This window comes from Pipistrellus kuhlii, unplaced genomic scaffold (assembly GCF_014108245.1).
Source record: "Pipistrellus kuhlii isolate mPipKuh1 unplaced genomic scaffold, mPipKuh1.p scaffold_m20_p_9, whole genome shotgun sequence".
NCBI classification, from domain to species: Eukaryota; Metazoa; Chordata; class Mammalia; order Chiroptera; family Vespertilionidae; genus Pipistrellus; species Pipistrellus kuhlii.
The window spans coordinates 6482008-6498745 of NW_023425595.1; positions in this window are offsets into that span (position 1 = coordinate 6482008).

The window sequence follows — 16738 nt, forward strand, 5'->3', positions numbered from 1 at the left end:
TCCCTCTGTAAATCCAAGAGAAAAAAGGTATAATTTTCCTTGTAAATGCAACATGAACATGTTATTTGAAACAGCTGGTTCAAGTGGAAATGAACAGCTCCCCCAGGGTCAGAATCTGACAGTAAGTTCTTGCTACTTACATATGTGCGTGGGAACAGAGACAGGTTTTATAATGGAGCAGAATGATTTCTCCACCTCATCAGTTCACGAATATTTGAATGGAGAGAGTGTGATTGGGAGAGTTTTTCCATGACTGTGCTTTACTTCTCCTCCAGTATTCCTCTCATCCAGTGAATACCCATATTGTATTTACTACAGTCCATGCATATCGCTGGACATTGTGGCCACAGAGTTCAATACTACCCTGTTTCCCCGAAAATAAGACAGTGTCTTATATTAATTTTTGCTCCCAAAGATGCACTAGGTCTTATTTTCAGGGGATATCTTATTTTTCCATGAAGAAGAATACTGTACACATTTATTGTTAAATGAAAATAAAGGAAATTTATTACTTGTATACCTGTGAAAGGTAATTTATTACCCGAATACAGAGCCTAGGGGGGGGGCTTATTTTCGGGGGGATGCCTTATATTTCACTCAGAAGGAATCCTTTAAGTAGGTCTTATTTTCGGAGGATGTTTTATTTTCAAGGAAACACAGTATATATTCCCTTGCCTCTGGGAGTAATCTTCTTTGTATGATTCCCCAAACTATCATACAACTGTATTAGAGAAAAAGGACATAAACCCTTAATTATATAGAGTGACAGGCAGGTTACATACCGGGAGGGTGAGCTTTATGTGATAGAAGCCAGCAGAGCAATTGTCCAATAAATTCCCAATCACTAGATGTGCCTGCAGGTGGAGAGGTGGGCTATGGTCTCAAGACGGGTGGCTGTAGTGGCGGCATGCATCCCGGGGAGTGGAAGTCTGGCAGGAGTGCAAGGGTGACCCCTGGTACAGCCAAGTTCCAGTGTTGGGTGATTGGAGCTCTGAGTTCTTATAGCCCACGAGGTAGAGGTCCCACTTATATGATGTCTATACGGAGTCCTTCTCCAAGTGTCCAGACTTGTGGTTTGAGGTATTCTGGGCCCCTCTTACGGGCATTCACATTACACCTCATTATTTCAGTATTGCCATAACTTTCATGTCTGGTTCAACTACTTATTAGATTGCCAATAAAAAGTCCACTCTGCTCTTGCTCTGTACAGATGGTGAATAAGTGAAGATATTTCAGCCTACTACTCTCCCTAGCTACCCACTGTGCTACATACATAGATAAATAGAAACTTTTGAAGAGAAACATTGAGCTGTATCACTATATACATTTCTAAGAGCTTTATATCACTCGCTGTGCTAACCAATTCAATAAGCATTTTATTGAGCATCTATATGAAGTTCAGTGCTTTTTAAAACAAGGCCCTTTATTCCTTTGCATCACAGGCTATCTGTTGCTTAATGAGCGTACGTATTCACCTCAACTAAAATACAGAAAAAGAAATTTACAAGCTTCATATTAGTGATGATTTTCGTTAGCAAAGACTCTTTACAGATACCACTTATGGTGTACTGCTCACTTTATGACTACTTCCTACAACCTTTCTCAGAGAACGTTAATTACATGGAGAAATAGAAATTTAATCTGTTTATTCATACAAAGCTGCCAGGAATTCAGGGTCACTTGTTCTAAATTCTGTGGGTGGGAGCTGGTGATAATAACCTGACTTTTTTAGCAGAAGAAGGTGGAGATGTTTATTTAATGGAACTGTGATGGGGGAGGGGTATGTGGGAAACAATCCATCAATGTCTAAAAAAGAAAGAGGGAGGAAGGTTAATGTAGGAGGTGAAGAGAAGATTGATGTAGGGAAATCCCATGTTTTGAAATCTGTATAAAGAGCAAACATGATTTATGATAACCAGGAATCTGGAAATTTGGAACAAAATGAACCAGAGGAGATAACAAGAAGGGACAATTACTTCCAGTATAAGTTATACACAAGAGTGGGGAGGTGCAATCATAACTCTAGGTAATGGTAAATTCTCAATGAGGTGAACTTGTGATTCATGACAGTCTTTAATATGTAGAGACTTCTTCAGTTCCATCAAAGGGCTAAGAGTTTTAATAATACCAAAATGCAAACTACAATCTTGGAGAAAATAATCCAAATCTACTTTCCCTCAATCATCTGTTTGTCAAATACATTATAGGCTAAAGGATCTTCTATTCTCTCCTTCCTTCCTTCCTTCCTTCCTCCTTCCTCCCTCTCTCTCTCTCTCTCTCTCTCTCTCTCTCTCTCTCTCTCTCTCTCTCTCTCTCTCTCTCTTCCTTCCTAAAAAAGTTGAAATCTTAGAGATGTTTTAAAGAAAATATGCTCTGTTCAGGCAGAGCAATCAGTCTATGACTAGGAAGAATGGCACTGATCATTGGCCCTGTGTGGAGGAGTGGCAGATTATATAGTTCCAAATCAGTATGCAGTCAAAGAGTTGAAGATTACTGTGAGAAGATGGTTATCCCACTATCCTCCCTGATTTCTGAAACAGGCAACCATTCTCAGTCCAGAAAAAAGAGAGCCATGGTAAGGATTCTGAAGCGATTCTATATTATTAAAGTATAAAAATTGCATCCCACTCTTGTCTCCTAAGAAAAACATAAATCATAGCAAATTGTAATGGTTCTCTGTATGTGCCATACCATCTATAACCTTCTTTTTCCCAACTTCCTTAACCAGCCCAACTAATTCTCTCAAAACTTGAGACAATCTCTGCTCCTCCACATGATTATGGGTAGAGGTAACTTGTAATTCCTTCAGTTCCAAAGAGTTACAAAAATGTCAATCATGACAGAAGTATTTCAATAAATCAGTGAGTTGAATTTAAATTACTCTGAAACTTGACTTATGAGTTGAAAATTATAAAAGAGATGTGATAGTCATCAGATGGGCCAACTGTTTGGTCAGGAAGGTAATGTGCATACTCTTAGATTTGAATTGACAAGTGGTGTTTGGAAATCAGTGGATGATTAGAAACAGGCATAGTTTATTGTAATTGAGGTCAATGTATTTCTAATCTAGTGGATCATTAGAAACAGAAACAAGTGATATGAACCACTTGGTGTTTTTTTTTTTTTTTAAACAAAATCAGAAACAAATAAGTGGTTAGAAAGTCCTAGAAGGAAGACATAGTTGGTCAATAGCTTGATTGTGACTAACATAGAGAGAAAATGGTGCAAAGAAATGTGAAATGTCAGTGCTACCATCAGGAACATACATTGAAGTGTGTGCCATGGTTAGACAAGGTTCAGAGTAACAATATCCAGGGAATTTCACAGTCCCTTAGGCTATCTGAATCTATTCTTGGCTTAAATAGAACAGTAATTAATAGTGATTACATACATAGTTTCACCTTTATATGGGGACACCAGCAATCCCTCTTCACTACACTCAGTCTCTCAAATGGGCTGTGGAAGTCACAACTACTTAAGTGCAAATCTGCAACCTTATCATTGGGACATACAGTAACCACATCAAGGGGACTAGTGCTATGCAAGATGCAATGCCCAAACCAGCAGTTTGACCATCACTGTTAGAAATAAAAATATGACCCGAATCCCAATTTAACAAATCAAAATGTCTGACTTGGGAAATGAAATCAGAATTTCTAAATATACTGAAATTTAAAATGCATTGGTATAAAGACAGCTTTCTCAGCTTCACATTCTTATTTAATAAGGACTTACTTTGTAAAGAACACTTTTCTAAGAACTGAACACTCGGTGATGAGCAAGACAAATAGGGTCCTGCGCTTAAAAAAACTGAGCAGTAAATTAAAGGCAAATCCTATATAATAAAAGCCTAATATGCAAATAGTCCCCTCCACCTGGAGTTTGACCAGGAGATTGACCAGGGAGTGAGTCCGGCAGCTGCAGCAGGAAGCAGGGAAAAAGAGGCATCCCTGACCAGTAGTCACTAGAGACCCTACCAATGCACAATTTTGTGCACTGGGCCTCTAGCATTAAATAATATTTCTTAATTTTAATGAGTATATTGTAGTTGAGGTCAATGTATTAAAAATAGATGCAGAAAAATGTTGAAGTATTTGGAAATACCTAATGAAGAAATAAAAAATACAGAGTTTCAGATATAAAAAATAAAATAAAAATTTGATGCTGGAGTAATCCAGGGATGACCTTTTATAAATGACAAAACTAAGAAGGGAACACTTTTTTTGAAGTAATACCACTGACTTTCAGACATTTCTCAGACTTACATTTCTTTCTGCTTTTAAATAGAATTATGTGATTCAATAAAAATGATATCATAATCTATTCTAATTCAACCTTCAAGGAATGATTTAACTCCTTACTGTTCAGTACAATGATTCTTAAATTAATTTGGCACTTGCAGAAATACCAGGATGCTGAGGCTTGAAGGGTAGAGCAGGACATATGCAAAGACATGATGGAATAAAGGTTTGATTCCATCACTGAAAAAGGCACAGTCCCTGCTTCTGCAGTCCCCATTGAATGTTCACAATTCTATCCTATTAACTTAAAGGAACTATTTAGATGAAATAGATAAAGAAAAATGAACTGAAATAAATTGAAATGTACTTGCCAAGTACATTTTTATAGCTTTCCTACTTTTTTCTATGAAACTGCCAGTTCTTCAAATGTACTATTGAAAATTGAGAGAATAATCTATCTTTTCAGCCTGATATTTCTCTTCTTATTTGGGAATGGGGGGCAGGAAAGGGGAGGGGGGTAGGAGATTCTTAAACCTCTTATTCCTCTACCAAGAAATTTTATTTCTTTGGTAAGTTTTATTTCATAAATTAATAAATGCATGTTGTTTTAACTTACTATTTGGCAAGCCTTCTAGAAATAGTTGGAGTGAAGAAGGGCTGATTATGAAGCTGGATTCAAACCTGGATTATAAAATGGGATTGTAATGAATCCAAAGAGCTTGACTTATTGCACTAGCAATGCATTGTCCCCATGACACTGTGTGTCTCCTCATAACACTTAAACAATTTTGATTCACTTCTAGCATGATGAATCTGTCTCCTCTACCAAAATGACAGTAGATACCATTCCTGTTTTTCAGGACTACAGCAATTCCTACAATAAACTCTGAATTTAGAAAATGCTCAGTAAATATTGGTTGAATGATGTCTCTATCTTGAAGTTGACCCTTTGGCAAAGATCTAAGTGCAAGTATTTGATAGTTGAAGGAAACATCTGTAATGGAGTAGGGAATTGAAACAGGGAAGGAAAGGCAGTTAATAGAAGTACAGAGTCTTAATCCTTGGGCACCACCTCATTTTATTTCATTGAGGCCAAATAGGGGTGGAGGCTCAGTTTCCCACTGTATCCTTCTGATAGAGGTGGGGAGTTGTGTGTGACCAGGAGTGGAGCACTAAGCAGCCCTGCCTCACACTGGCTTGGTCATTCTTGTTGATGCCAAGTGGAGATTCAGCTTCCACCATGTCCCACTAATACAAAGGTGAATGAAATTGAGGAGCTGATTTTCTCCATTTGGTGGAGACTCAGCTAGCCACTGGATCTTGAGGACACTGTGCCCACTGTTTACTTCCACTGGGTGGGGGCTAGAAGATCAACTCCTGGCTCAGACCCACATACACTACCTTGGCTGCCTGGAGAAACAGTGCTGCCTGCTTGTAGTGAGCAGGGATGGAAGATTAGCTCACTGACAGACACTTGTTTGCTGTAGTATTTCCAGAGTTTTATAATTGAAAGGAGGAGGGGCTAGGAGGAATGGGCTACTTTGTTTTGGCTAGTATAAGAAAACCCCTCAAGTTATGTTTAAAGCCCCAATGCTTTTGGAAAATATCAAGCACAAGTTCTAATGAGTTTAACATGTCTTCTATTTATATTATTAATTTTCCTCTATGGGTAGAGAGTTAGGTGAATGAAAAAAGTTAATAGAAAGTTAATTTCTAATTCAAGTGGTGTCACTAAGTGAAAATTATTATAGATGTTTCACTGACAATCTTCCTAGCTGGGAATTTTTTTTTTTTTAATGAAGGAAGATAAACAAAAAATATTACAGCATATTTCACTTGGTAAGTTTTAAAACTATTCTTCACTTTTATTCTTAGTCATTATATCTAGAGTGCCCATAGGTGCCATGTACTCTATTTTTTCAGCCTCATTTATTTAGAAATTAATCTCATACTCAAAATCCAAAATCATTTTCTATTCCCAACTGCAGTGACCTAAAAAGTTTACTTTAATTATGACTCCATAGACATATTTATATTTAATCAAGCCCCTTTACTGACAGTCCTGCCTACAGCTGCTGATTCTGCTGCTGCGAAGGGCAGAAAGGACTTTGAGTAAGATACTATGAATTCTAGCTAGTTTGGGGCAAAAACTTTTCCTTTGAACTTTACACAGGAGTCATATGCTAGTGATCTATTTACACTACCACACTTTTCAAATATGTGGCATACAAAACAGAGATTGAACAATGAGGATCTGAAATAACAAAAACAACATTGACCAAATGCACCAAATTATTTTACCTCTGATATTCGAAAAATTGTCTTGTGAATAAAACATTCATTCACTTCAGTGAGCTCTAAGTCTTCCTGAGTCCAAATCCTCAAATTCCCCCTTATTGGATATGTAAAATTTTAGCTAATTATTTCATATCAGTGACTCCATTTCTTTACCTGTAAAGTATTCATAATAATAGTCCCTATATCAGAGGTTGATCTGAAGATCAAAAGAGTTGATAAATGTGAAGTAAAACAATAGAGCTTAGCAAGATATGTGTAGTCAACAAATGTTGATTATTCAGTAATTATTGGGCAACCAGTTTCTAAAAATTTGTCACCTTGAAAAAATAATTTAAATCTACCAATACTTATGCAGTTATCTGGGACATCAACTACAAATAATCATGGCCTCTGATATCAAAGAAATCATTCTATGTTAGAAATAAAGCATGGAGAAATAAGAACTTGATTCATAGCATGGAGTGAACACTACATGGGCCAGTTGATATGGGAATTATTGTCTCCGTTTTGAAACAAGAGTCTGGAAGTGGAGTAATGTGGTCAAGGTTACACAATCAAATGCAAATACACAAATGCAGGCATATCTAGAGTCATACATTATAGGAAACTCTTATAACATTGAAGTAATTGATAATCAATTACTTATAGGCTGAAGGTGATCCTGAACTCACCATGAGCTACTGTCATTTGTACCTTGTCTATAGTCATTAAGTTACCTGAATGATATTTTAAGTCTCAGTAGAGTAGGAATTCTATCAGCCCAGGATCCTCCTCTATAAAAAGAGGCAAGAAGAATATTTCCTTATTACATAGGTTTCCCACTCTAACAATCTGCAATCTTATGAATGGCTTCATTCTGAAACTCTACTCCTATATCATTAACCACAATATTCAGAGCTATTTGAAAAACTGGAATAAAATTGAGTGGATGGGCCTGTAGCCAACTGTGAAGGAGGTTGGTGCCATTGGAGAAATTTTTTTTTTTTTTTTTTTATGTTACAACCTGAAGTCAGAAGGACCCAGACAATTACAGAGTTTAGGCAAGGAATAGGGGAACCAAAAGGAAGGACAATTGTGAAATTCATGAAGGTTCCACAAGACAATGTGCTCATTTACTGATTGACTAAAACACCATGACTATACCCAACATTTAATGCACATTATCTTATTTAAGCCCTACAAAAACCTTGTGGTTTGAAAGATTTTATCCCCAATTTATGTGAATGAGCCTCATAAAGTTAAGTAATCACTGCTGCAAGGTCATGCAGCTCATTTGTAGAAATGTTGGAATTAAAATTTAAGTCTACATGCAACAATGCCCATTATCTTTCTGATGTTTTACAAAGCCTCTCAGTTTCCAATGTACACATGACGCTTTCACTCTCTTGCATTTATGTAAATGACAGTATAGGTCATTACCAAAACAATCGTTATTTATAGTAAGTATTGGTTTTGACCTTTCTGAATCATTGGATGGTCGTTCCACTGTTTGGCCATTCGGTCGACTTGCTTTTATTATATAGGATATTGTTATAATTGTTCTTATTTTATTTTTAGTTATTGTTAATTTCTCACCGTGCTTAATTTGTAAATTAAACTTTATCATATTTAGGTTTTGGGACTATCCACAGTGTTAGGTACCCAAGGCAGTGGGTGTCTTTGAACAAATCCCTCCTCAGATAGGGGGAACTACTGTACTTACTCTGAACTAAACACTTAACACATATTATCTTATTTAAACAATACCTCCCCCTTTCCTAACAGATGAAGAAATTAAGACTCAGAGAGGTCCCTATGATTCAAGAGCTCCTGTGTTATGAAGTCCCATGTTTTCCATGTCCAAATGCCAAATTAGGCTTTGGTTTTTCTGTTTCTTTGAACTTTCAGCTGGGCATGTTCTTAAGTTATGTTTTATGGCATCTCCAAAAGTTCAGAAATATTCACAGACATTACTGATTAAAATATATATTATTCAGAAAGTAATCAAATCAGAGTCTCACAGCTCACATCATTGGTGTCTGCCATGTTATAATGAACATACAAAATATAAATTTTCACTAATTCTTTATCATTGTAGGCCTTCACAATGCTTTTGAATATTGAGTAATACAGTAATTTTTATTACTTAATAACAAGTATCATTTGTTCAGTACTGAGCACCAGATTGAGTCATTTGATAGTAAGTGGCGCTGGTTCCTTTTTCTCCACTAAATAAATCTTCCTCCCACCCCAAAGATACTTATATTCAGTCATTTTAAAAAACTCCAACTCAAAGAATTCACATCCTTTCACACATAGACGTAAATCTTCATAATTTTGGATTGTTCGGGGCACACATTTATCTGGAGACAAAGTCTTGCTCTAAGCAACAGCCTAAATGTTTCAGTGGGCACCTATTGAAAGTGATACATTATGCAAGCAACTCCTTTCTGCTATCTGCAGAAATAGCTCAGCTATTTAGATATAAATGACTGCTGAAACCAAGGTGAAGTGCTCCCCAAATTCCCATGCTGAGTTGTTAGTTCTGTGCTTTGTGCTCCCACAGCACTTTTTCCTTACTTCTGAAATAGCACTCCCCATTTTGTATTTACTTGGTTACATATAAGCCTGCTGCTTATTTACATTAACTCTTCAAAGTCAAACACCAAGTCTTTTTCCTCATTTTATCTATGGTACCTAGCACAGTGCCATGCACATCAGAATGCAATAGATATTTACTGAGTGATTGAATGGCAGAATACAGGTCTCCATTTTTCCTCTAACATATTAGAATCTATGAGGGCTTATGTTATGTGCTATCAGGACTCCCCTTTAACTTTTTACTCCAGTTCCAGGGAATGTTGTTGGCAGCCAGTTTTAAGGCCTTCAGCACTTTGCCTCAGCTGCAAAGAGCTGTTTAGTTCAACATCACACCCATCCCCATGGTGGGTCATGTCAATGACTGATCAATATGGGAATACAATTTGGCCAAACAGGGACAAAATGTGAGAATGCCATCCCAGTTCCAGAGTTTCCTTTGGGTTGGTGAAGGCTGCACATTGGAGCAAGAGATCAATATAACTTTTCCCTCTGGTCATTCTGCTTTCTTCCCCTCCATTGATCCTAACGATACTCATGTATAAACATATTGCAAGTTAACCACTGTCTTCCAGTTTATTTCCCAAGGAATCAACCCAAGTCAGTTTAAATAAATATATTAAAACAAAAAGTTATAAGAATTTACTTTCATATCTTACTTCCACCCTTACACCTCCAATGCTGATTTGAAGGTAACATGTCATCAACTATCTTATGTAGTTTTGCCTATATAATCTTGAATAAATTTTACTTGAGCCCCCAAAATTAGGGATTTTTGTTTTAATTCCAACTTTATATATGTAGCGTAAAGATTCTAACCGAAATGTCCAAGACCTTGTAGTTGATTTGAGGCCAATAAAGTTTCCTTGATCACCAAATAATAAAGGCAAGAACTAAGTTGGAAATTTGAGATATTTATTTTCTGCTTTGGATATTCAAAGAGACCATAGGCTTGCATAAAATGTGACAATATGTCACTTTCAATAGGTAATCATGGAAATGTTCTATAGAAGTACCCTTTTCCATTTCACTGACTTCTTTATTTTTCTTGAAAAAAAATAGATTAAAAAAAGAAAATTTGTAAATTTGTTTATTTAAGAAATTTTCCTCCTCTTTTATGGATTTTGGGATGGAGCTTGAGATGAGAACTTCTTATTCAAGCAACTTATTAAAAGAAGAAAGTACAGAGACAGTGAAGAAACAAAAATGGGAAGAAAAATATTAAGCCATGTTATGTTTTCATCTGAAGACTACCTTCAATATGATTTCAGTCTGGACAATTACACTACAAAGATATTTCTTCCTGGAGTCAAGGGGACAGGCATCCTATTATACTGCTGTGCATCCAGATATTAACTATGCTGCCTTGCCAGGGCAAGTATAACTGACAGGCAGAGATTAATTCTTCAGAGAAGGATTCATTTACGTGTAATTAACAGGAAACTCACAGAAGCTGGAGGATGAGTGCTCAAGCCCAGAAAAGGGACCTGTGAAGGATACCAGAGTATTCACTACATCAAGTATTTTTAATAGCCCATGATCTACTGTATTCAATTAATATTTATTGAGCACCTACCAAGTCCTGAGCTTATTCTTAGGACTTGATATATAATAGAGAATAAAACAGACATAAATATCATGTTCTATTGAAGCTTACATTCTAGTAAAATAAGCCAGGTAATAGGCAAATAAATTCCTTATTTAATGTCAGAGGTGGAGAAGGCAACTACAGGAAAATAATACAGAGAAAAGGCAGGGGCTATCATTTTAGACAGAATGATCCAGGAACACGTCATTGAGATTATATGGGAGCAAGAACCTAGAAGAGGCGAGTGGACAAGTCCTGCAGATATTCTGAGGAAGAACTTTCATGCAAAAAGGATGATTTAAAAGTTTTAAGGTGGGCATACTGGTCATTTACCAGAAACAATAAGGATGCCGACATGACTGGAATAGAAAGATCTAAGAGGAAAAGAGATGAGAGCAGAGAGAGCAGTAGTAAGACCAGGTAGAACCTTACAGGTCACTGTAACTACTGGATTATTAATTTGAGTGAGAGAGAAAATTACTGGGAGGATTCTCAGAAGAGTGGCATGATCTGATTCACACCGTGAGTGCAACACTTTACCTGCAGTATGGAGAAGAGGTGGTGGACAGGGAAAGAACAGAGGCACCAGTTAGAAGATTACTACAATATCTATGAGAGAATAGTCTATTCTAGGATCAAGATTAGAACAAATGAGTGAGATTTTTTCCCCCCAGATTTTACATATACTTTGAAGTTATGACCCATAGGACTTGGTGACTAATTAAATATGTAGGATGAGAAAAGAAAATGAGTCAAATGTGATCATAAACTGCAATGTTCAGAACAATTGATCAGCATAATTGGCCTTGGTGTCGGATTGATGATCAACTTCATTGGATAAAATGGTTCCTAAAGCAACATGTTTACATAACAGAGAGCTGGAAGCTCACAGAACTATTTCTGAAACCCCTAATCACTTTTCCTTTGGCATGCATACATTCCTAAGAGAAGAAGCAGAGTGAGAAATGTTGATGTCAGCTCAGGAAAAGCATCGGCTCTGTTGTCCCTTCAGCTTGGACACTATGTCCATTTCCTGGTGCAGCTGGAGCACATAAATATTGATTAGTCACTACTTGATAAACAATCTCAGCAATGAAGTACAGGTGCTTGGTCTTGTACATAATAATGTTGGCCAGAATCCCACTCAACTTGGATCTGTCATTCTACTGCAAATGTCATAAATTAGTGTAGTGGTGGAAGATTTTATCAAGGTCTGAATCATCACCTGTCCCTGAGAATTGAGATGAGACCACTAATTAGTCATTGGCACTTTCCTTCCATAAATGTTTTGGCCTCCCTAACTGGAAGAATGGAGTTGTCCTCCTATGGAAACAATGGCTTTGGAGTCATTGGCTTTGGAAGATATTGGGGATTAAATTTTGGAGATATTAAAATTGAGATATATTTTGTGAATCGAGGTGGAGAAAATGAATAGGAAACTTGATAGGAATCTGAATTTCAGGAGAGATGGTGGAGATAGAGACATAGATTTTCAGATAAAAGATAAATGAGAATGATGAGGAGGTAAACCGTAACTAGCAAAGGATACTAAGATCAAGCTGCCAGTAAAGTAAAGAAATAATCAAACATCTCTGAGGCTCGATAAGCCAATGGAAGAGAGATTTAAAAACTCTACTGTAGCAATCTACTGCATCAAACCAAATGAGAACTTTGGGTTTAGCTGCAAGAAGATCAATGATGATGTTTACAAATGTAGTTTTATGAAGTGGTGTGAAAAGATTGATTTGAGATGGATCAAGAGAAAATGAGAGAGAGAGGGGGGGGAAATAAACAACCGAACACAGCAGGTCTACATAAATTTTGCTGTAAGAGAAGCAGGATCACAGAACTGTAGCAACAGCTGGGAAGACAGTCATCAAAAGAGATTTTTTTTTGTTATTGTTTAAGATAGATGTGATCTGGTAGATAAGAAAAACTAATCATAAAAAGAGAAGTACTGTGGTAATGATGTTCTTACATGGGTAAAAAAAGGATGGGATTAAAAGCACCAGCTGAATTATAGACTCGAGAGGAGTACAAACTGTTCTTCCTTTTTTTTTCTTTTTTCTTTTTTTCTTTTTTCAGGAGGAAAGGAGCATACGTATATGGGCAAAGAGGCAGGCAGGAGGGTAGAAATTTGAGGATTTTTTTCTTTAGTTTTTATTTTCTCAGTGAAATAAAATAAAAGACAAACATCTGAGAATGAGGATAGAAGAGTGAGGGGTTGGATCTTGAAGGAAAGAACAGAAGGTGTGAACTAGTTGTGTGGCAGAATGAATGGAAAAAGAAATGTAGTTAGGACCCTGGGGCTAAAGAGTTCAGCAGAGTAGTGGTCAAGGTTTTACAGTTAGACAAATCAGTAGGCTTGTATGTTTTTCTATAATCATGTTCAGCTATGAGGTTTAGTCAACCTGTGGGGAAAAAGTTAGAGATAATCAAAGGTAGAATTTTGCCAGGTTAGTGTGTAAAGTGAGAATGGAAAAAGAAAATTGAAAGAATGGTGAATTGGCAAGTTTGTTAGCCAGGTGCTCCAAAGTGCAATTTAGAGGAAAGGTGATTGGGATGCCTAAAATTTAAAATACAGAGGGACTGTATTTAAAGATAATACTGAGACTTGGAATATGAATCTGACAATAAGTGGTTAATGTAGTAGAGGACACAATTATTGAATCAAAGAAGGCTAAGAATTAAAAGTCCAAGATGGCTGTGGGTTGTCATATCACAAAACAAGAACAAACAATCCTAAATGTTATTAAGAACCACAAATAAAATTGAATAGCCAAAGAAATCTTGAGAAGAAAAAAGTTGAAGGTTTTATATCCTCTGGTTTAAAGCTATACTACAAACCTTCAGTAATCAAAACAGTATGGTGCTGTCATAAAAAGAATCTCAAAAATCCATGGAATAGAGGACCCAAAAATAAATCAACACTTACATGAGCAATTATTCTATGACAAAGATGGCAAATATGTATAATAGGGAAAAGACAGTCTCTTAAATGGTTTTGGGAAAACTGGACAGATATACACACTCACACAAAAAGAAACTAGATCATTTTCTTACACTATATACAAAAATAAATTCAAAATGTATTAAACAAATGTGAGACCTGAAAATATAAAACTCTTAGAAGAAAACAGAAAGAAACATTTGAGATCATTCTTAGAAATATTTATTTTAGATATGTCTTCTTAAACAAAAGCAACAAAAATAAAAATATATAAATGGAACTACATCAAATGAAAAAGCTTTTTATAGCAAAGAAACTATTAATAAGACAAAAAGGCAACCTTCTGAATGGGAGAAGATATTTGCAAATGATATATCTGCTAAGAGATTAAAATCTAAAATATATAAGGAACTTATAACTCAACATAAAAAATTTAATTTGAAAATCGACAGAGAATCTGATTAGATATTTATCTAAAGAAGACCTACAAATGGCTAACAGACACATAAAAAAATGTTCAACCCCACTAATCATCAGGAAAATGCAAATTAAAATCACAAATAGATACTACCTCACACCTGTAAGAATGACTATTATCGAAAAGACAAGTGTTGGTGAGAGTGTGAAAGAAAGAATCCTTGTTGATGGGAATGTAAATTAATGTGGCTACTTTAGAAAGCATTATGAAGATTCTGCAAAAAACTAAAAATAGAACTACTGTATGACCCAGCAATTCCACTTTTTGGTATTTACCCAAAGGAGACAAAAACAGAAACTCAAAAAGATATATGCACCCCTAAGACCATTGCAGCACTATTTACAACAGCAAAGATAGAAGCAACCTTGGTATCCATTGATAGATGAATGGATAAATAAGATGTGGCGACATATATCTGATGAAATATTATTAAGCTATAAAAAATAATAAAGTCTTGTCATTTGTGATCACAATATTGTTTCACCTATATGTGGAATCTAAAAAGAAAACAAACAACAGAAAAAACAACAACAAACAAACCAAAAGAAAGAGTCAGTCTATATACTAGTATATAGAGAACAAATTGATGATTGAAAGAGGGTTAGGGTTAAGGAGAAAATAATGAAAGTCCAAGATAATGGAACTCTCTTCTAGATGGACACTAAAGTCCCTAATAGTTATCCCCTATCCCTACAAGGGAATAATGTTGGAGAATGAAACAGTGAACCACATGATAAAGGATGCAAGAAATTAAGGAATGATCCAAGGTGAGGACAAGGCTGATAGTGGGAATTTGTATAGGAGTAGAAGGAAGAATTAGCTGGAATCAGAAGCAGGGAAAGTACATACCCCTGTTGCAGGGTGGCTGCAGGATAGGATATTCAGTGTCACAGGGGAACATGCATGGTATAGATTTAATGACACCGAGGCCATCCCAGATGCAAGCAATTCCAAAGGCTGGCTTACTTGTCCAACTTGGGTTTGTTGGTTGCTCCTGATCCACACAGCTATCACAGGGAGGCAGCCACAGAAAACTAGCATGGCTGCCAGGACTTCTGTTACTTCTAGGCCTGGGCAGGACTCTTAAATATATATCCTAACTTCTCCCTACCAAAGAAGAATGGCTTCCTAAAGTAGCATTAACCTCTTTTTTCATAGCGCTTTTTCTTTTTTCAAAATTCAGAGCAAGCAATTCTCTTGCTTACCTAAAAAGAGCTGAATCACTGAAACAGGTTTGGCTCAGTGGATAGAGCGTTAGTCTGTGGACTGAAAGGTCCCAGGTTCAATTCTGGTCAAGAGCATGTACATTGCTTGCGGGCACATCCCAGGTAATGGGTGTGCAGGAGGCAGCTAGTGGATGTTTCTCTCTCATTGATGTTTCTAGCTCTTTATCCCTCTGCCTTCTCTCTGTAAAAAAAAAAAAAAATCAATAATATATATATATATATATATATATATATATATATATATATTTTTTTTTTTTTTAAAGAGTTGAGTCAATGGTCAGCCAATGGTTCACACTGCTGAGATCCAGCTGGACAACTTTACACCCTACCCATAATTACATTGCTGCTCCACATACGACAATGCCCCAGCTTGAAATCAGCTCAATAAGAAGCTGCGGCAACTTACCTGGCACTGGCAGAGTTTATTGTTGTGCAAGCAATCTTGCTTGCCAAAGGACATCTTGATTTGTGTTAACATTCTAATGCACTAATCTTCCTAATACTCTTATATTTATTTATGACATAAATCAAATACTACTCAGAACTAAGTTGTTGCTGCTTTCCCCCCCCCCCCAGCTCTCTAACGCTCCTGCTGGGCGTATTTATGTTATAATGCTGTGCTATGTGGCTACCCTTGCTGCAGATTTATCTGAGTTTCGACTTTTACTGCTGATTTAGCAAACATTTTATATTCTGCAATGAACTGTAAACATTTTTTTCCTTCTGACAGATCCATTATGACAAGTGTTATAAACTCTTCACTGCAGACTGAATCTCTTCTATTGAGCTGTTCTTTATATCAATTTTATTATGCACAGAAAATGACGCTGGTAATATTGCACCTGTCTGAGCTTAGCTGGAGAAATCAGTAAGTCCTGCAACATGGAACATTTAAACACTTAGTTTTATTACATCTGTTTCTGTTTTTTATAGCATGTTAGGGGGAATCAAGTTTTAACAGTAGTCAAATGAGCTGAAACTAGACCATGAATTTTAACTTCTTTCCACTTAAAAGTTTGTGTATAAACAAACAAACACATTTGTCAGGAGCTGATAAAGCTTCCTTTTTCCTATCAAGTCTAAAATGTCAGAATGCATATACATTAAACCCAAGTTACATCTGAGAATAAACAGTGATCCCATATAGAAGAAACTTCATCCTACTAAACCATGCCCATATTCTTTATTTTTTGTGATGGTGGTTGAATTCATCTTTCATTTACTGGTAGCTTTCAATGAATAAGAATATGAAAATTCTACTAAAAAATAAACAAACAGCCGGCACCAGTTTGGCTTAGTGGATAGAGCGTCGGCCTGTGGGCTGAAAGGTCCCGGGTTCGATTCCGGTCAGGGGCATGTACCTTGGTTGCGGGCGCATCC